This window comes from Anolis carolinensis, chromosome 5, assembly GCF_035594765.1.
Source record: "Anolis carolinensis isolate JA03-04 chromosome 5, rAnoCar3.1.pri, whole genome shotgun sequence".
In the NCBI taxonomy this organism is placed as follows: Eukaryota; Metazoa; Chordata; class Lepidosauria; order Squamata; family Dactyloidae; genus Anolis; species Anolis carolinensis.
Window position 1 is genome coordinate 65194859 of NC_085845.1, and position 21816 is coordinate 65216674.

General features: G+C 36.6%; 1 protein-coding gene across 23 annotated transcripts in view; it reads left to right on the forward strand.

The window, feature by feature from the left end:
* Positions 1–21816, forward strand: part of tenm3 (teneurin transmembrane protein 3) — a 1793546-nt gene that overhangs the window by 1317736 nt on the left and 453994 nt on the right. The gene's annotated exons all lie outside the window — the stretch shown is intronic.

Consider the following 21816-nt stretch of genomic DNA (forward strand, 5'->3'; position numbering starts at 1 on the left):
CATGCCTCCCCAAAATGGACAGGTAGCTGAATAGCCGTTTTTGGTCCACAGCTGAAAATGCAGCTAGATCCGGCCCATTGGATCTAACCACAATGGGGGGCTCCCTGGGGTCCCCTTCCTGTGATTTTTGGGCTTTCGGGATGAAAATGACTACACTTGGAGGACACATCTACCACTGATAGCCCATCAAGTTTCATAACGTTTGGTTCATCCCCTGATTTTTAGGAATTTCTTTTCTTTATAGAAATAAAATTTCCTTTAAAAAAATCCCCAAAAGGTAACTTCTCCAGGAGCAGCAGCAGGGCACCATTTCTTCCTGCCAAATATCAACAATTCCACATCACACAACCCAGTGGCCCACTATTACACTTTTTTAACTTAAAAAACGGAGCCCCTGATGGCGTAATGGATTAAAGCCTTGTGACTTGAAGGTTGGGTTGCTGACTTGAAGGCTGCCAGGTTCGAATCCCACCTGGGGAGAGCGTGGATGAGCTCCCTCTGTCAACTCCAGCTCCATGCGGGGACATGAGAGAAGCCTCCCACAAGGATGGTAAAAACATCAAAATATCCGGGCGTCCCCTGGGCAACGTCCTTGCAGATGGCCAATTCTCTCACCCCAGAAGCAACTCAAGTTGCTCCTGACACAAGAAAAAAACCTAAAAAAAACAACAGCAAGCAACTTCATCTAAAGCTTTTGCATTTCTTGTTCGCACTTTCCCAACTCCAAGCCCCACTAAATTTAAAAAAAATCAAGAAAATCAAGGAAAATCAAGGAAAATCTAAAAGACTCAGTGCTACAGAGAGGACATTATATCCAGCTATTATGCCCTTACCATTATAGCCAGCTGAACAAGCCAGATTGGCCGAAGAGAACCAACCAAACCAAATGGGAACCATTTGGTGAAATCATTAGAAAATGTTTGGTTTTCTTGCATTTGTTGATTATTACTACAGTTAGGAGTGCAGCAGGTTAGGGCAGCTATTCATAGGTGGAGCAAAGGAGTTAGAATTGGTGGAGGCCACAAACTGAGACATGCTATTTAACAGATCATTTCTGCCTGTGTGTCTTGTTTCTGACCCACATCCTTTCCAATGCATTTCCCCATACTTTTGCTTGCTGTCTTTCACATGCTCCCACCTCTGTCTTGTTGGCACTGCATGTCATTGCAACACAGACTCTTGTTCCCTCACACAATCTCAAACAGACTTTACCTCCTTCTTTCATATATCATTCAGCACTCTCTTGCACTCTCTCAAACTCATGCATGCATGCATATTTTAGCTGTCCCTCGATGTCTTTTTCAGCTATTTCATTTTTAAATGACAAAAGGTAAAGCTGTCTGCTGAATCCACAAGGTTATGAGGCTAAACCTTTGAGATTTGAACCACAATTGTTTGTGCGTGAGAGAGGACAGATATGGATGACTTTGCTGTTGGGAATATTAAGGCAAAAGGGACCAGCCAGGGAATAGGAGTTTATGCAGGGAAGAAAGAAGCAAAGACCACAACAACTGTGCCAAGATAACCACATCTATAAAGATTGCTTTCCCATTTTAATGATGCAGCCCCCTCACTCAGTTCTTTCACATACCCATACTGAAGAGCCATGTGAGGTTGGGTGAGGAGTAAGAGGAGACTATGACAATCAAATATTTTGTAACTTCCTACCCAGGAGTTACTTAAATATGGGAATGGGTGGATTACTCATATTAAATGGTAGCACAAAATGGAGTAGCCTTAAAAATTAGGAGGGGGAAAGTAAGTCAGACTCAAAGCTAGCTTTGCCTGATTCTGTAAAAAAAAAAAAAAGTACATTAGGCCCGTACATTGAACACAGTTTCATTTACACGTGAAGAGGTTTGAATGCCATGTTTATTTATTTATTTGCAGTATTTATATTCTGCCCTTCTCACCCCAAAGGGGACTCAGGGCGGATCACAATGTACATATACATGGCGAACATTCAATGCCATACGACATACAGAGACAGAGACAAAGACACAGAGGCAATTTAACATAATTGCACTGGAAGACCTAGAAATGCCTAAAGAAGGGTTTTCTTTAGGCCTCCAATATGGTCATTTCTATGGTCATCTTCTGCCAGAAATTCAGCTGAAAGTTGAGCTTAGAGTTGACTGGGTGTCTAGACAGAACACTTATCAAGACATTTTCTAGTACCTCCCGAGCTTCAGCCAGAATCCTATGACATCATTCATTTCAGCTAAGAAAATATTGTTTTACACAAAGGATCCTGGAACAGATCCTTTGTGTAATAAGTGGGCCTACTGTATTATTGTGTGAGCCTACAGGAGTTTTCACTTAACCTCCCCATAGGTTCAACATGGGCAGAAAAACTCATATTGTGGAGGTCTTGTCAATTTTCCTGTTTTCATGCATTGTTACAATATTTCTCTTCTACATCCAGAAACTACAGGATTTTGAGAAATATTGAAAATGGTGAGAAGATAGAGCTTGAATTTAAGGGTAGGGTCCTATTCTGTTCACTTGTGGTGGGACTGTGCAAGTAAATGGGAAAAACAGAATATATTATATGATAATGAACAGTAAAAGACAACTAGAATGTCACAATTAGGGCTGTTGTTCCAGGATTTCTGAGGAAATAAAATTACTGTCTGAAGTCTGTGGGTTTGCTTTTTAATAGTCAGGGTTTTTTTAAAAAAAAAAAATAAATAATAATTTGATTTTCCAAAGAAATGATTTCATTTTCTGCCTGGGGCTACCATGCATATTACTTTGGATTACTTTGTTTAAAAAATAGAGAATATTGGGCAGTTTTAAACACGGAGAAAGAGATCCTTTCATGAGATGTCTTTTAAAAACTGGAGAATTTCCATTATCTTCATTCCCCCCAGAAAGGAAAAAATCAGGCATAGAGGATACTCGTCACTTACTCTTTACACAGCCACACACATATGCACTATTATAGTCTCTGCTGCTTATTTTTTTTCCAGATAGTGGTGGTGAAAAGAGCTTCTGCTCAAAGAAATCTTCTCTTCCTATTGCTTTTGCTTCTTGAGGAGAGGAAGGGAGAACAGAACTTCTGATTTAATTGGGGGTTGGGGGGCAGACCTGAAGCTATTGAGACAAATCCTGTACTGTATTCTAGGTATTCCACGGATGGTGGCACCTTCTGCCACATTATACTGTCTATGATTATTTTCCAGCTTTTGTATAGAATTTTCCTATTGTATCCTAAAACCAGTGCTAGTAATATGTTTGCATTTTGGTCCCATTCCTTTGTGTTTGGCCTCATTTACTACTGGAATGTGGTCTTCAAGAACGTCTTGAAAATTGAATTCAGTCCTTAGAGTGAATTCTAATCTTGTTTAAATGTAATTTATTTATATTAAATTGGGAAAATTGGTGTATCTTTTAGATGTCATGGAAATGCTAATGAAATAACGTTTCATTAACATTTCCATGACAGGCAAACTTTTCCACTCTGACAGGTTTATATGAACTGACAGAAAGAGCTTTTAATACTGTGGGTATTTTTTTTTTTACTTCTCTAGTATTTATAATTTTTAACTTTTGTCCATTTAATTTAGTTCTTTTCAGTGCTTTTAATTTTTGGATAGTTTTAACTTCATTTTGCATACACATATTGTGTGCTTTTATTTTGCTATTGTGTGAACTTTTAATCTATGATTATTTTAATATTTCCCAGAAATACTGCAGGATAGAAACGAACAAACAACAAAAACATTTACCCCAACTAGCGGATTTGCACACACACACATGGGATAAAACTTTTTATACATAAATAATATTCATGAAGGGAATGTGTGTGTTAGTGATACTGGGAACTTGTTGGCAAGGAATTTGATGACATTAACAAATGTTTTGTCTGTACCATGAGGTATCCAAAGACATTATGAATGTTTTATATCATTTGAAGATATGATAAGTACAATCCTGTGGTTATGTGAAATATTGAAACTTTAAGTCCTACTCAGTTGACCGTATACAGCTAGCCAACTCTGGGTCTGACTTCTTGAGGCAGAGATTCTACCAGGGCTGTAAGCAAGGCACATCTGCTGAAGGAGAAAACTGCACCTGCAGAGAAGGGATTATGAGGCAAAGAAAAAAGCAGCAGGAGGGACTTCTTTGTGTCACTTACTACTAATCTCCTCCAGTTAAACAAAAGAATAGGTTAGATAGATAAACATGAAAGAGAGAAACTCCATATAAGAGCAAAGGACTCGATCCAGCACTCACAACCAGTGTATATCTGTTTCAGTTCTATTTTGAGGAGATTGCACAGTTTAATTTATGGGCACTAGTCTTCAGAAGCGATTATCTCAAATTTCTCTTCCCTGGAGCAGAACGTGTTTAATAATTTTTAAGGTCAACTCTTTCACATTTTTGTCTCTGTACTAGAGTTTTCCTTTCAGGGTTTGCAAAACCAGTGTTCTAAACTCAACCCCTAACTCCAGCTAGCATAGTTCCTTTGAATTATTTGAACTAACATAACACTGGATTTATCCCAGTGTTTACATAGAAAGTTATATATTGAAATCATCACATTGTTGTTGGGTTATTTTTTTAATGATTATGAAGTTTATTCTCTGGATAAAAAGAAGGCTTTGCATCCCGTCACCATTCTTCACTAGAACCTTGTGTTATTTAATAGTTGGCTCTGTGTTTTTTCCACAGCAAATACAAGCAGGAAACCTATATGTGGATTTTCTGTGCAGCAGTTCATGTGTTAATTACAAAATATAACTTACTATGAACAGTTCTGGTCCGAATGCATCTCCCTGTATGAGCCAACTAAAGCGTTATGATCTGAGGGGCAGGCCCTGCTCCTGGTCCCATTCCCTTTGCAAGTGCTACTGGTGGGGAAGAGAGACAGGGCCTTCTCAGTGGTGGCCCCTCAGCCGTGGAACTCCCTCCCCAGTGACATTAGACTGACCGCATCCTTCCTGGTGTTCAGGAAAAAACTAAAGACTTGGCTCTGTATGCAAGCATTTGGGGAGTAAGATAACATGGAATCCTAGCAGATAATGACTAGGAGAAAATAAATAAGCTTGAAATTATGACTCTGCACTTTTTTATGTTTTTAATCTGCTTTACTGTTTTTAGCCTGTTTTTACTGTTTTACATGTTTTAATTATTTATATGTTTAACTGTTTTATAATTTAATATGTATGTTTTTTTATGTGCACGATGCGGCATTGAATTTTTCCTGTTGTTTGTAAGGCTGCTCAGAGTCCCCTTCCGGGTGAGAAGGACAGGATATAAATAAAGCAAATAATTAAATAAATAATGCAAAACATGTAGCTTTCATACAAATTATATGAAAGTTATGCATTGTGTGCAAATATACAGGTTCCTGTAGAGAAATCCCACATATATTTTTCTGCCAGTGTGGCCTAGTAGTTTGAGAGTTGTATTCAAACTCTTTAAATCTCACAGGAAAGCAATGGCAAACTTCATTTGAAGAAATTATGCCAAGAAAAGACATGATAGTTTACATTTAGGGTTGCCATGAGTAAAAAATGACATGAAGACATAACAACCACTTTCCTTGCATGTCCAAGAAAACAGCAGTTTTGTGCAGAACTCTCTTTTTTGCCCAGAATTTAAATGTAATCTGCCCAGAATGCATGTTTTCTTCTTCCAGAAATTTTTGTCTGTAAAGGAAAGACATGCATTGTTTTGTACAAGTGGATTTTCCCCAAAATGTCACAGAGAATAAATTATAATTGAAAACTGTACAGATATCCCATGTATTCTCACAAGGCAGCGGAAATTGATGAAATTACTTCTGCATGTGGGAACAAAATAAGTGGGGATTCCCCAGTTAGTTGGAAAATACCCAACCAAAGCCAAGCTATTACAGCTATTTAAGCATCATAGGTTTTGTTTTTATTATAAACTACCTCACTTTGTGTGTTTTTTTTTCAGTTGCTTCACTTTGGGGGTTTATTTTCAGTCTTGTTTTTCTAAGGTCCACAGAAATAATATACAGTAATAATAATAATAATAATAATAATAACTTTATTTTTATACCCCACCTCCATCTCCCCGCAGGGACTTGGGGCGGCTAACATGGGGCCAAGCCCAATAAACAAAATAAAATACATTCACAATAAAACAGACACCATTGACATTTAACATTACACATATTAAACCAACATTTTAACAACAATATAGTAGTAAGTAAAACCACCAAATAAAAATGGCTCTGTTTTCTTAGTATTACATTCCCTGTGAAGCACTATGGCTTTGGAACATCTCTTTTATTCAACACAAGCTCTGACAATACATCTTCACACATACTTTTTTCAAGACTTACAAATGTGATCCTTTTTCAGCCAGGTTAGTCAAACAGTCCTACTTCACTGTGTCATTTCCCATGCTTCTTTAAGCAAAAAGAGCCTCTTCTTAAACAAATCCCCATTATTAAAACTAAAAGCTTCATTTCCCCGTCCACAAAATATGCCACAATAACCTAGCAGTCAAATCTTCTTGACTAAATCCCTTCCAACCCCCTCCCCCAACTGTTATCAAATAATCCCGTGGATTTCAAATCACACAATCGGGTCTTAATATGTTTCTCTTCTTATTCTGTTTGCCACAGAGATCCCTAACCCGTTCTGTGTTTTGTTCTTATTTCACAAATTGTTGTTGCTGCTAAGGAAACTAACAGTTGATTTAAATTACATCCTAATTCTCAAAATTAATTTCTGTAAAAAAGAAAAATAAGAACAAATAAACTTATAGACTGATATTTGTGAAATGAGATACTTGGAACCTGTGCTTCTAGTTTTGCATAGTGCTTTTGTTTGCTGAGGAATTATTGTACTGAATATTTATGCTTTTAAGTAGTTTTGTAATTGAAGTATCTTATTTCAAAGAAATAAGTTTGAAGAATACTGAAATATCTATCTTTTAAATGTAGGTGGAAGAAAATAGATAGTATATAGACTTTGCTGTTTGATTCATTCAGTCTGGGTTTAAGTTTGAAATTACTAGGCAAGTGCAACCTTTTCTTTTAAACAATATTTTACTTCCATCAAATCTTTAAAAATAATTATTTCTCCTGCTTAATAATAGTACAGGATATGCAAAGAATTTATTCCAGAACCACAAAACTGTCGAAATAGCAGAAATGTGCAGTATCATTTCTTAGACCAAAAATGGGATCATATAGTCCTCCAGATGTTGGATTGCAGTGTCCAGCAATCTTCATTATTGGCTATGCTGCTATTGGCTATACTATTGGGATTTACAGTCCAATAACATTTGGAGAACTACATAATCCTTATCCCTCTGGGTGGAATTTACTACTTATAAAGGAACAATATGTAGCTTAGGAGTACTCCTTCATCCCTGGAGGGCCAGGTGGACTGTATGACTTGGAGTGCCTGAGACCTGAGAAGAACAAATCAGAAAATCATGTCACAATTGTTAAAGGTGCTCTGGCACCAATATATTGCAATGTATATTTATTTTGCTTGTGGTAACATTTAAAGCTCCAATTAGCTTGATACTTGAAGGAGCATTTCTTGCTACATATGTGTCAAGGACAGAACGCCACCAGATAAGATTCAACACAGTTTATTAAAGATACAGAACCAAAAAATGCTCATAAAAAACAAAGAGCTAGGCAAACACTCGCCTTCAATATGAAAAGTCACTCAAAACGATTCAAAAGATAAACCGGATTAAACAGGAGTTTAATCCGGGTTAAACCAAAAATGCTTACTTCAGCCTGGCACTTTAAACAAACAAAAGCTGGTAAACAAAGATTCAACAAAACATAAATACTGGCAGCAGATTCCTCTCTGCTACTCAACAGCTGTGGTTGAGTAACTAAGTTGTTACTCCTCCGTGCAGCGGGCGAACTCCGGGTCCAAATACATCAATCAGGGTTGCAGCGGTCAGCGGGGTCCCAATCCGGTCCGAGGTCGATAGCCAGGTGCAGGCGTCTTAGGTTCCACGAATTCCACCGATAGCCAAAGAAAGGGTAGTCCAAGGTCGTAGTCAGTCAGTCAGTCAGTCAGCCAGCCAGTCCAGCGTCAATTCCGAGTAGGTAAATAATGTCCGTCAAGAAGACGACGGAGGTCCAAGCTAATAAGATTAAACACAGGTTGCACAACAAAAGCCCACACAGTTCCTCCCGCCGTCTATGCCCAGTGTCCTTGGTAACTTACGTATTCAGCAAACGAAACACACCCGTCTTCAGGAAATTCCCAACAAGAGCCCAAGCGTTCGTCCAGATTACCTTGCCCAACGCAATTAGCCCTGGATTCAAGACCCCATTTTATGCCAGTTACAACTCCTCATCGCTATCAGCTGTTACCCTAATTCCAGGTGCCTCATCATCATCATCCTCATCAGAGCTAAAACATCTTTGACTACGCCCCACAGCATCCCCAGCTGTGGATCCCGTTCCATCCCTCCAGCTCGTCCACGGGTCCGATCCTGCAACCCGCCAGTCGCTTCCCATGCTATCATTACCAGGAACACCCAAATCCTCCCTCACACGAGTCCATTCCATGTCATCCTCCTCTGAGCTAACCACCTCTTCCTCCATTCTCTCAGTAAAACCCTCAAAGGAGTCTTCGTCAGTTGATTCTGCAAATATGTCCCGCAGCCGTTTCCTCTCTCGCTCCTCAAGAGAGTCTGACTCTTGAGGAGTCTTACGACCACGTCTCCCAGTATTGGAGCCATAAGGCTCAACCATAACAATATGCTTATCACTTTATTGAGATCTTCTGGAGGTAACCTCCAAAATGGGTGAGCAATATATCATACTACATGTAGTAGTGTACTACATGAAGACATGTTAAGACACACCAGTTGTGTGAACTTTATATTGGATGCCTGATTGATAATAAACTTTGTTTTCACTTTGGCTCCAAGAAGCCTATTTACTGAAGCCTTGGGGGTCTATCTTTTAACTGTATGAGCAGTTTTAAATTGCCCTTTGCTTGTACAGTACTTGGGATTTTGGTGTAGTGCAGGATAAGACAACTTAACAGCCAACCCCGCAACATGATAATGTACCACCAGATTTCTATGATGTGAATATTTCTTTTAAAATGTTGACTTATAAATTATAAAAGTATAACATTTGGATTTTATTGTTTCACATGTTATTTGTAAATTAACTTGAAAGGATTTCCCTTCTGAAAAGTGTCATCCTGTGATTTCATAAACTGGATTTATAACATGAATGTTTGAGTTCAAATTTACAGTTGTTGCACCAGTGAAATGATTAAGAGTGCTACCAAATACCCACTTAGAAGCCTAGGAACCTATGGATTTCTGAGGTACTGGGGAGTAAATTAAAAGTATCCACACCTCTTCTGGTATCTGTTGAAAAGCATCTTGCTGCTGGAAACTGATAGATTTATTACAGTTTCCATTTCATCCAAGATGTTCAGGATGGTTAACATAGTGCCCCTTATTTATATTCTCATAAAAACTACATGAAAGTGACTGAAGGATAGCCCAGGGTCAATGATTTTTTCCTAAAGCAAAATAAATGCATCAAGATTGTAAGCAGATATGAATAAAGCAGGATAGGTACTCACAACCAGGTGTTCACAATGCAAACAGATCTTACGTCAGAAAAAAAGAGATGGGTGGTTGCAACAGAATGAATGGTCTTAATGAAATTAATTTTCCCCCTGTAGATAGAAATTTGACACTATTTCATAAATGCTGCACAATTACATCATTACCTTGTTAGTGATTATGAAATACCAGTCACATCCTATGGTAAACAATCCTAATGGGAAGGTCTTCTTCCTACGTTATTCCCTTGGCTCCAAAAGCTATAGAATGTGTGTGCTTTTGACTGCTTGTTATCCTTTTGTTAGTATTCAAAGAAAGCACTTGCAAAAGCTCAACCCTTTTGAGCTGACCAACAGGGTTCTTATGCATCTTTTTTATGCATTGGCTGGCACTTTAAAAATGATTATGTATATGCCACTAATATGAAACTTCTTGGAAAGCAATAATGTGCTGTTTTGAATTTGATTAATTCTAAAATATAGGGGTAACTGATAGCTTTCAAGAGGGTTTCTTAAGGTTTGACTCATGACATTTTTTAAAAATTCAGAATGCTGGCTTTATAATAGTTATTTTTTGTATTTTTGTACAAGGAGACAGGCTTCTGATGTTAAGATTCTAGATATGGTGACCTGAAATATCCATGTATTAAGAGTCATCAGTTTGACTAATGGTAGACCATAGCAGCAGATCATCTTAAGCACCCCTTCAGAGCGTCATTTTTCCAGCTCAGTTGATTTCTGACATATCTCACTTTATCAGTCACTGAAGTGGAAATTCCATCATTCTTCTATGTGTTTTGAATTTTTCTGAGTGTTTATTTGTAATGGGTTTTATGGATGATTAGTTATGTGAATTGTGTCTTTTTGTGGGAATTGCTAGTTCTTAATTTTTTTTCATGAACTCCAATTTATATTATGGTTTTTCATGTTTGAATGGTTATACTGTTTAGTTTTGCTTTGTGTTTTTTACATGTGAAAATAGATTTCTGTTGTCGAAGGCCTTTTTAAATACACACACACACACACAGTTTAATTAGATGTAGTTCACCTACAATAACTACCCAGATAAATAAGTTTTTAAAAAAAAATGAATATACTCAGTATCATGATTTCCTTTCAAAATGGACAATTAACAACATTTTATAGTTCTGCTCCAACAGCTATTTTGAATTTAAATTTTAACTGATTTTTTTATGTCTCTCTTTAAACTGAAGGCAAAATACTGACTGATTATTAGTCAGTATAATATGATGATTAGTTTAATAAAATGTGTAAGAGATTAGGTACCCTGTTTGTTCATGACCATTTTGAAGTAAAGGTTGAGTATCCCTTATCTGAAATGCTTGAAAGCAGGTATGTTTTGGATTTTTGATTTTTTTTGGAATACTTCCACATACATGAGATATCTTAGAGATGAGGCTTAAATCTAAACATGGAATTTATTTATGTTCATATATACTTTACACATATAATCTGAAAATAATTTTATTCATAATATTTTGAAATAATTTTGTGCATGAAATAAAGTTTGTGTACATTGGGCCATTGGAAGGCAAAGCTGTAACTATCCCAGCCATCCATTTGGGCATATTTGGATTTTTTAGTATTTTGGAATTCAGCATACTGGATAAAAGATATTCTGTCTGTAGTAGTATTTATTTTCAATTATTTACAATTTTAAAGAGAATATTTTAGTTTATTTTGAAATGCTTTTAAAATTAGGGAAAGGATCTAATAGTGTGATTCTGCTAGATCTCACTGCTTCTGTTTAGAGTCTTCAACTCCCAGAAATCCTAACAGCTGGTAAACTGGCTGGGATTTCCGGCAGTTGTAGGCCAAAACACCTGGAGATCCACAGGTTGAGAACCACTGGTTTAGACACTCTTTTCCCTTCCATTCTGTAGTCACCTGAATACTCTAAAATCTGCTCTAGAGATCTGAGAAACCCTTGGCCAGTCTTTTAAGTAATGCAGAGTGCCATCGGGGAAGAAGAAGAAATAAATCCCAACTCAGCTAGGACTAGGTATGGAAAGTATGCTTTTGGGCTAGGGGCTGATTTTGAAAGTTCGCAGCGTCTTGATTATTCAGTCAAGAGCAGAGATAGAATGGTGAGGTTTATTATTACAGTAGAGTCTCACTTATCCAACATAAACGGGCCGGCAGAATGTTGGATAAGTGAATATGTTGGATAATAAGGAGAGATTAAGAAAAAGCCTATTAAACATCAAAATAGATTATGATTTTACAAATTAAGCACCAAATCATCATATTATACAACAAATTTGACAGAAAAAGTAGTTCATTGCACATTAATGCTATGTAGTAATTACTGTATTTACAAATTTAGCACCAAAATATCATGATATATTGAAAACATTGACTACAAAAATGCGTTGGATAATCCAGAATGTTGGATAAGTGAGACTCTACTGTATATTCAAGAGATTACTATCACAATGCTTTTTTGCATTAAACAATGGTCTGGGGGTTCTCAACTGTGCTCTGTGGAGCTCTTCGGGCTTCTTGAGTAATAGTGAGGGGCTCCGCAGCGCCATACTGCTTCCTGTCTCCTTCTCTTTCCTCTTTCTGAGAAATACAGGGAAATTAAAGTTTTGAACGGCCAGAAACAGCAACAGTGGCAGCAGTGTCTTCCTGGGGCACAGACCCTTTCTCCCTCTCCTCCCTCACCACCCAGGCTCTTTTCCTTGCCACCCAAACCCTTTCCCTCTGTTGCTGCCCAGACCCTTTATCCAGCCGCTCAGACCACCTCTGCTTTCTTTGCTTCCAAACCCCTATTTCCCTTGCACCGCTCAGGGGGTGCTTTGATTGTGCTTTTCCTGCATGACAGATGGCCCTCGGGCTCTTCCACTGAAATACTGTTAAGCTTATGTTGGTTAAAATTGTTCTTAGTTATAAATATTGTATTGTTCTCTTTCCTTTTTTTGCACTGTGTGAATTAGTTCACACAAACACTCTCCATCCATCTGCCACTGGCCCGGCATATATCTAATATATATACATTATATATAATATAGCATATAGACATTTATTGGGGCTCCACGAAAAGTTTAGCTTCAAAAGGGATCTGCAGTTGAAAATGTTTGAGAACCCCTCTAGGTAATAGGTTAATAGTTTAATGATTTTTTCCCTTTACAATATAGTTTTATTTATTTCTTTTTAAATGGGAGATTTGATTTAAAAGGCCACCATATATCCTTTTTTTTTGTATAAAGCTATTATTTGCTCTGAACTATTACTCAGTCCACAGCCCTGGTGGCGAAGTATGTTAAAGCACTGAGCTGCTGAACTTGCAGACCGAAAGATCCCAGGTTCAAACCCCAGGAGCAGCGTGAGTGGCCGCTGTTAGCTCCAGCTTCTGCCAACCTAGCAGTTCCAAAACATGCAAATGTGAGTCGATCAATAGGTACCGCTCCGGTGGGAAGGTAACAACGCTCCATGCAGTCATGCCGGCCACATGACCTTGGAGGTGTCTATGGACAACGCCGGCTCTTCGGCTTAGAAATGGAGATGAGCACCAACCCCCAGAGTCAGACATGACTGGACTTAATGTCAGGGGAAAACCTTTACCTGTTACTCAGTCCAGCCATGTATCCCAGTAATTCTTTTATCTTTCATGGGTTTTTTTTTTAACATACAATGTCCCTTTTTGTGTTAAAATTAAACCAAAGTTTCAGATGCTGAAAGTGCAACACATTTGTAATGTGACCGTGGATATGGGGGAGCTGAATTAATTCCACTGTTCACGACTCTTCTTTTCTCCCTTCATCCCCTTGGATTCCTTTGCAGAAATTCAGATAAAAGGGGATTGTTTATCTGGCAGTGTTGTTCTTTTCTTTCATAAAAGTCAAAACAGTATTGTGTGTGTGCAAAGGGGTATGGCCAGCCCCACCATAGAAATGCAAAATTCCTAAAACCAAAAAAATAGATAACTTTCTTACTCATCCCAGGTATGAATGGAAGGTTAGAGGCATCATTACAGTGTTGACAAAGAAATTGTGATTTGATGTATATTTGAGTCTTACTAAACTGTAGAAGGAACCGCAAATAAACCATATTTTACTGGAGAACATTTTACATTCCTCCATCCTTGTTCTCAGCTCCACTTTCAAAACTCACTTCATTTTGTGGAGCAATTGTAATATATGAACCACGGTAATTTACTTTTAATATCCAATCATTTATTTTAGAAAAGTATGTGTATATATAAGTTTAGACATATATAGACATGAGTATTATGGTCCAAAATTAACTTTTGAAAAAAGCCACACAAAATGCTTTTTCTGCACAAACTAGAAAGAATATATGAAGCATGAAAAGCATTATATGCACTAGCTGCAATAGGAATTATGTTGCCCAATTATAATAATTCTTAGGGAAACTTGTATGGGGAACTAGTGTTCCGAAGGAAGTGCAGTACTTTTCAGTATCAGTAAGGGCCCTGGAGGCATGCTAAAGACTTAGCTGGATCTTTCAGTTAACATTCTGTAACATGACCCTAAAAGCCCAATTTGCATAACAATTAAATATATGCTACATTGTATATTTACAGCCTGTGGAACAATATAATATATTACGGTTGTTTTCCCCCTTTGAAAATGAACCACTCGATCCATTATTTTTAACTTCTCTTGCCCTACTTTACATATTTTAGTTCAGGCACATCCCATATTATAAGGAGAGATGTAGGAAAAAAGCTGAAAACTGTAAAATTATCTGAAAGTTTTTACTTACTATATGTACTTGTGTATAAGTTGACTTCATATATAATTCAAGAGCAGGATTTGGGCCAAACTATTTATTTTGATATGATCCATGGATAAGGAAGGAGTCATTCTACAGAGGAAATTGCTAGCACCATCTCAGATTGCCAGTTGACTTTGGTGGCTACTGACACCATTTTCTCACTTAGGCATTCAGAAAGGCCTTTTACCGCTCTACCCAGGGAAGGGAATGGTTACTTTTTTTAAAAAAAGTATTAACTCGTATCAAAAAAGACCATCCTCTTTTCCGAGAAGGGAGGTGAAAGGTGAGAGCTTAGTCCCTTCTGGGAGAATCTAAAAGAAGTACCAACCTCGTCTACTCTCTTGGTGCTCCTTTGCTTGAAGCACCAGAGAGCTACATCTGCTGATGCTATTTTTGCACCCAGGTATTCCAGAAGACCACAAACGGCTCTGAGTGTGAGAGAGTAGAGGGAATCAGTGCTTGTAGTACTTTGCAGAAAGCTTTTACTAGTCTTCCTTAGATCAGACTGTCCATTTCTAAAAGCACATTGGTTGTTTGTCTTTCCACATAGTAAAGCACTCAATTGATTTCCTTTCCAGGGTGCAGAATTGTGAACCCAGATTTATTTACACTTAAAACTATACAAGATTTGCAGAGCTAGTCTGTTTTGATACATAGATTCAAAATAATATAAGAACCTGAATATAGTCCTGAAATTGCCTATTTATGCAGCTCTAGGAAAAGTGACAGTTTCTTATTTGTTGTAGGTTGTTTTAAAATGGAACTCCTCAAATCTTTGCAGGTTTCTAGCTTGCAAAGGGAAATATTCAAGTGTTACTTGCCATTCTCCCACTTGTCAAGTTTTCAGGGAGAGAAAAGAGAGATGTCTGAGAAGCATGTGAGTGTGTGCAGCAGCTCAGCGAATGCCACATTGACAAATCCATAATTCTCCTCTGAAAAGTATTTCATTACTTAGTATGTAAATCTTTTATTGTTTCATGCAAAGACAAATACTTTCCTTTTTTTCCTCTCTGCTGGGAGGAATTATGAGAAGTTTTATGCATGGATGGATAAAGATGTGTCTTAGAACCTCTTGTAAAAAATTTGTTCATGCAAAATTGAACTTTGTGTGAAGAAAAGCATTTGTACTGCTTTTTACTCAAATCTGGGTTTTCAACTTATTTTTGTACTAACAGGACATTTGCAAAATGACCCGATATATAAACAAATCAACTATTAAGATGGGGAGTTTCGATCCATCAGGAATCCTTTCTCATTTGCAAGTATTCTTTATAATCTTGCAGTACACTTACATTCCTGCCACCAGATCAGTGTGAATAGTACTGGCAAAGTGGATAGAGTATGCAGTAGTTAATTGAGCTGAGGTGAGCCAGGGAGCTTTTAAAGATTGACATACTTGAACTGGATACTGGAATAATATGGTGAAAGCTAGGAATAGTGGTACAAAATGTAGTGCTCAATGATTATCAGAAAGAGTACATTTTAGGACAAATCATGGGCTTTGTGGGAGAAAACACCGAAACAGTATAAAATATTGACAGCAAAAGTATGCTGAAAGGCTGATTGTTCAATTCAGGATCTTAATATGAGTGCTACTAGTGGTGTGTGTTTTAAGAGGAACAAGTAAAAAAGATTCAGCCTTTGTCGAGCACAAGATTTTAAGCAGGTAGGCAATCTTAACATTGGCATTACTTAATATTGACATTATTTGGATTTATTTTGCCAGTAAGTTTAATGTATAGCACAGCGGCTGAAATATGTTTCATCCTGCTGGAGTACTTTTATGGTCAGGCAGATCACCTTTTCCCCCTATCCTGGTGTACTATTTATCATCTATTTTAAAAATCAGTTAAACAATACTTATCAGAAATGACTATTATTGTTTTATTACTACAGTAGAGTCTCACTTATCCAAGATAAACGGGCCAGCAGAACATTGGATAAGCAAAAATCTTGGATAGTAAGGGGGATTAAGAAAAAAGCCTATTAAACATAAAATTACATTATGATTTTACAAATTAATCACCAAAACATCATGTTTTACAAGAAATTGACAGAAAAAAAGCTGTTCAATACACAGTAATGTTATGTAGTAATTACTGTATTTACGTATTTAGCACCAAAACATTGCAACATTTACTACAAAAACAATGACTACTAAAAGGCAGACAGAACCTTGGATAAGTGAAGTTTGGATAAGTGAGACTCTAATGTACTACTAAAACAGCATTGCTACTGAATGTACTGTAGACTCAATGGAAATACAGTGTTCCCTCACTTATCAACCAATCATGTGTGGATAAATCGCCTCCTTCTCCTCCTGTTGCCGCTTGGGCTCCTTTTCTCTCCCTTTGGCTTCTCCTTCCTCCCTTCCTTAGGCTGTAAATTGTAATTTTTTATGATTTATAATAGTCTTTTAGAGTTTATTGAAAAACTGTGAGTGAATCTGTGAAAAGTGAGGGAACACTGTACATGCTATATGAAAACAAATACAGGAAGTTCCCAAATTACGTACAAAAAAATAGAGGTTCTGCAGGTTTATTCTTAAGTTGAATTTGTATGTAAGTCAGAACAGGTACATTTTTAAGTGTAACTCCAGCCATTTTTTAGTTTTGGATAGTTGTTTAGTTTAGTACAGGGAAGGGCTAACACCCCTATAACATTTGTTTTGCTGTCTGTGCCCCTGTTCGGAAGATTCCACCTCACTTTTTGTCCCCGTTACAATTGGATGACGAAAATTTGGAGGTTTGGTGATAAAAGTTCAGAGGGGACCCGTTTTTTCCATGATAACTCTTACAGGAGTGAATTTCTCTTCTCAGGGGTAGATTTTTCTCTCACCTTCTGTTGTCTCATTCCTGTTCGTAACTAGGAGTTTGTAAATCGGATGTTTTAACTCAGGTACTGCCAGTACAGCAGATTTTAAAATACCTGTGCTTAAATTTTGTTTTATTAACTTGTCTTTAAAGAAAAACAGTTCCAGATATTTTCATAACATGGAATACATTACTATGAATATAGTGTAAGAACAATGAAATAGAATAATTTTTTATGGTCAACAGGATTTTTTTCAAAGTAACTTCCAGAAAATGTATGTGGATCTTGATATGATAGAACATTAATTTACTGAAAAGCTTGATTGCACAGCTTTTTAAATATCAGTGGCACATGGTAAAATTGATAAGTGTACCATCCCAGTCAGTATGACAAAAACTTATGAAAAAAAATCAGTTGCATCTTCACTATTTATAACTGTATAATTGCTGTCATATTGTTCTAAGAACATAGTGCTATTCAGCATCTTGTTATTTCTAACTTTACTGTAATTAGCCTGGAGGATTAGCTTTAGGGAGGACAATAGATAACCCAGACCACTGTTTCTTGAAGTGTATTGAATTCAATGAATTCTGTGAGAAAGAGATCATTAATTGCTAACAACACAGCATGGATTAAACGGTTGAGGATTTTCAACTGTAGGTAGTCAAAATAGATTTATGTATAAAAATAATACAATGAGTTTTTGCTCCCTCTTTATCACACAATGCAAAAAAACCCCCCCAAAAAACAAAAAAACAACAACAACCCAGAACCTTGAAAATAATCATTCAACTCATTTGGTAATTAAAATTAAATGTTGGTATAAGAGGAGAGGCTACTTTAAAAAAATGAGTTATTTTACAAATAAAAATTAAGGATTTTAATCTTCAAGCAGTTCTCATTGTAGTAGAAGCATGCTTTTTTAGAGTGATTGGAAATGTTCGTGTAGAGATTTTGTGTGAAGAAAACTGAAATTTGAAACAATACACAGTATGTTACAGAAAAATGGTTTTAATGGCATGGGTAAATTTTGTGTCTCAAGACACATCATGCCAGTTATATAAATGCCCTGTTATTGGAGAGGACATTATAGCAGTACCTATGAACTGATATTGCAGGAGGAAAATCTGCATGTGCTGATTTCACAAGAAGGTACTGCTCCTTAATAGATTTCAAGTTGTCTCTTGTGAGATAGATAGATAGATAGATGGATATAGATATTGTGTGTGTGTGTGTGTGTGTGTGTGTGTGTATCAAAAGAACAATATCTATTCAGCATATGTATTCCATTTATACTTTTACCAAAATATAAGATTCAAATAATCTCTATATTATTTCAGATAGGGCAAGATGATCAAAGACATGTTCCTTTTCTAATTCTAAATTACAATATGATTGCAAAATTAAATACATGCTGGGAATTCCTTTAACTGAGATGATTGATTCATTTGTTTAAAAGTCTACTTTTAAAAGAATCTTCCTTGTTTTGAATGCATTTGAATCCCCATATCTAGGTGTTTGTTTATTCTAGGAGGCAAATAGTGGTAATTAATTTATAGAAGAAATTTACTTGATTTAAAATATGCAGTATAGGTAGGCCATCCCATATTCGGAAATCTGAAGTACTAAATCAATCTGGAATGGTCTATGTGGATGGCTAACATAGTAACACCTTTGCTTTCTTGTGTTCGGTTTGCACAAAATTTGTTGCATGCACAATATTTTTGTGTACAAATTACCTTCAGGCTGTGTGTATAAGATGTATATGAAGTATAAATGAGTATATTGTGTTCAGGTTTGGGTCCCAATACCAAGATATCTCATTATATACGTTTATGTAAATACAGGTATGCCAAAGTCCAAAAAAAATCTGTAATCCAAAACATTTCTGGTCCCAAGCATTTCTGATAAAGGATAAAGAACCTGTACTGTCTTTGTCATATAAGTGCTTTCTACCCATATGAGTAACTGTACTTAGTAATGACTCTGTGTATGCTTGTGAAATTTATTGGTTAATCTGTTTTAAAACATATCACAAATTCATTAAAATTACAAAATATGGCAGTGTATTATTTTAAAAATACTATTGAATATTTTGTTTAACTCAAGCTTTTTGAAATTGTTCCATTTCACTGGAATACTTTTGAAGTCTAATCACATAGAACATGTTTAATATATTTAGTGAATAAAAGTAGGTAAAGGTTTCCCCTGACATTAAGTCCAGTCGTGTCTGACTCTGGGGGTTAGTGCTCATCTCCATTTCTAAGCTGAAGAGCCAGCGTTGTCTGTAGACACCTCCAAGGTCATGTGGCCGGTGTGGCTGCATGGAATGCCATTACCTTCCCGCCGGAGCGGTATCTATTGATCTACTCACATTTGCGTGTTTTCGAACTGCTAGGTTGACAGAAGCTGGGGCTAACAGCGGGCGCTCATTCCGCTACCTGGATTTGAACCTGCGACCTTTTGGTCCGCAATGTTTGCAGCTCAGCACTTTAACACACTGTGCCACCTAATTTCAATATTAATTTAAATACTAATGTCAAAAATACGTAGTATGATTTTGCATAGGATTTATGCTACATTAGAACAGTAAAGACAAATATCACTTAAGTAAAATAAACATTAAATATTAAATGGCCAAAAAATAAATAAAATAAGGTGTAAACACTAAACTAATCTGGGAATCTGCTATTGCAATACATCCAATGAAGTGGTTTAAAACCAGTATAAAACCATATGGATAACCATAACTGGGTAATTGCCAGCAGAACTGAGGAATCTTGTGTTAAGTGTTGTTAGGAAAGCTCCTCTTTTCACTGAAGCCTCTGCACTTCTCCCTTCCCCAAAGTAGGACCATTTGTTGGGTAGTTCATAAGGTTGCAGTAAGGAAGGGAAGAGTGACATGCATCAGCAATATTGGGATTGATATCCAAATGTTTGCTTTTACAGTTATTTTAAATAATCTATCGTAAACATAACGCCATGTTAGAGTGAAGGACTATGCCTTTTTAATTGTATGCCACTGTTGTGTATATTCTAAAATAACAAGAGAATGTACTGATGAGAAGGTTCTCTGAACCCTGCTGTTAATCTGGATTGGAACAGCAATAGGAGGTAAAGTGCTCAAGTTCTCTTCCTCTGTCCTGATTCAGATTGGGTTTCTCAGACATAGTTTTAAATAAGGAAGTAAAACTGACATATTATATGCTCCATGTCAGAATAAATGTTTTAGTTTAATTCTAAGGCCAGTCTAGCATACTGTTTGCTCCATGGTCAACCAGATGCTTTAAGATATTCACAAACAGGACATGAAAATAACACATTTTGAGAGACTGCCAAAACAACATTATAAGTGTATATTAGCTAACTCAGAGATTAGTGGGAAAAAGAGAAAATTATAGAGGGTTAAAGCATGTGGGAGATGCCCAAGCACATAAAGATTTTTATAAGGACTGAGTCTACTCAGTACAGCAGACATAAAATGCTGCCTGACCACTGGAGGAAAAGTAGAGAAGAGGCATATAGAGTTCTGTGGAAGTAGGGCACTGTGCTCTGTTTAATGACAGGACAATTGTAATCTGTGCAATTGCTGTTAAGCTTAATAAACTTCCTCCAATATTAAACTGAACACTGTAGCTCCTCTATAATAGGATTGGCCTGTTCAACTGGCACATAGAATCAGCCTGTTCAACTAATAGGAAATCTGTCTAATGGCAAAGAAGTAGCCGATGTAAATGTGAAAAAATGCAGATTTTATGAGGCAGTAAATTAACAGCATGTCAGCCATTTCCTTCTCTGGCAATCTATTTTCTTGATTTTTGAGCAAAATTCCTTAGTGACATTTTTATATACTGAAGGTGAAGTATGGCAATGACAGATGCTTCGCAACTTTCTTGTAAATCTGCGCTTGTTAACATCAGGAATGGGAGTCAATCTGATCTTGAAGCAAAAACTGGAATGAAACTCCATTTTGTCCTGAATCAGAATAGAATATAAACTGTTATCTGATAATCTGTTTTGAATGTGTGTCAGAACAAAACTGGAGGATAAGAGGAACCACATTGCCGATTCAAAATAGGAGCTGCCCAAAACAACAAAACATCTGTTTAGGTATACTCACTGATTCATTGACTCCATCAGAATCAGAAAAAAAAACAAATAAAATATTAAAACAGTTATTTGGGATGATATAATAGGCTTTTATACTTTACATTCTTCAAGAACTGGGTTTGAAATCTGTTTTCCATTCATGGCAAGAGTTTGGTCAATATACAGGGAAAGGAAAAACCTGTAATATGATGTATTATATCCAATACATGTTGTTGTTGTTGTTGTTGTTGTTTAACTTTAACTCCCAAAGCAGCTTGACATAAAAGCATTAGTATACAATTTAAAATATACAAATATACAAACATTAAAACAGAATTAAACACAAACAGCACTAAAAATTCAAAGTTAAAATCCATCAAAACATATTCAAAGTTAAAACATGTTCCAAGTTATTCAACGTAATGTTTCATATTTATGTTGCTAAAGCCAACTCAAAACTGGTAACATAGGGTGTATATCAAACTGTCTTTATATGAATAGTATGCTGAGAACTAAACATGTAAAAATGAAACATATATTTGAAATGCCAACCTAAAATGTTGCAGGAATATGGGATTTTTTTTATTAAACAGAATTG